Source organism: Equus asinus, chromosome 20 (genome assembly GCF_041296235.1).
Source record: "Equus asinus isolate D_3611 breed Donkey chromosome 20, EquAss-T2T_v2, whole genome shotgun sequence".
Classification (NCBI taxonomy): Eukaryota; Metazoa; Chordata; class Mammalia; order Perissodactyla; family Equidae; genus Equus; species Equus asinus.
The window spans coordinates 52411876-52412936 of record NC_091809.1 but is presented as its reverse complement, the minus strand read 5'-3'; positions in this window follow the sequence as shown (position 1 = coordinate 52412936).

Here is a 1061-nt window from a genome sequence, read left to right as displayed (position 1 = left end):
TCCCCTGTTTCATACTGGAAATGGACAGCCTCATGGATCAGAATCTTGTAAAGAACCAATCTACACTGAGCTGGCCACACTCTTCACATTGCTGATCAAGTGGTTCACAATTCCATCACAAAAAAGGGTGAGTCATGCAAAGTACATTTTTAAAAGATCTTCCCCTACAGTTGAGTATCAATAAAGCTGGGGGGAAAAACCCTTAAATCCCTTTCTTTCCGTGTCTTTTTTCTGGATTATGATCTACATAGACAATTTTTTTTAAAAAAAAAAACAAGGGTGGTGATAATCTAAGGTGAGCTAAATAATTGAGCATACTATTATCTCCAAAAATATGGAAGCAAGACATATGGCAGAACAGGGTGGAGCATAAAAAAACAATTATCCCAGTAAAGATCAACAAGGAAGGCAGTGGGCTCAGACACTCTCAGTAACTCAGAAAACCACTAGGAAGAGGAGACCCCTCCAAACTGTTACTCCCTCCAGGGACTGGGGTTAAAGGTGACCAGCTGACTTCTTGAATTTCCATTTCATTGTGATGTCTAAGAGATGGCTTCTTGTGGGCATAGTGTTCGGCATCGTGTTACGTATCGCTGGGTTCTGACTGATAGAAACGCCAATGGTTGAACTCATCTCTGGACACCTAGCATCATAAAAATTTACTCACGTAACAAGAATAACTGGATGAGCAATAGGGTTAAAAAGAATTCCTTTCTCTCCTCAGCTCCCTGCTCTCCTGGAGACCAAGCCTACTGGCCTCATGTGTTCTGCTTAGGAGAACTGGATGCAGGCCTAGTGGGGCTGGTTTTATCTTCTCCTGCAGCAGATCAAGTTGCAAAATCAACAAGACCAGTGTAAGCCCTTCCTATAAGGACACTGCCTGACATGGGATGCAAGCTGGTGGGGATTAATTTGATAAGAAATAAAACACTTCGGCACAGAAAAGTCTGGGCAAATCTTTATTGAAAATGTTTCCATCTTAGCAGAAAAAAACAGGAAGATCTCTAGAGGGAATACCAAGACATTTTGTCTCAAGATAAGAAGAAAAGACACCATTTAAA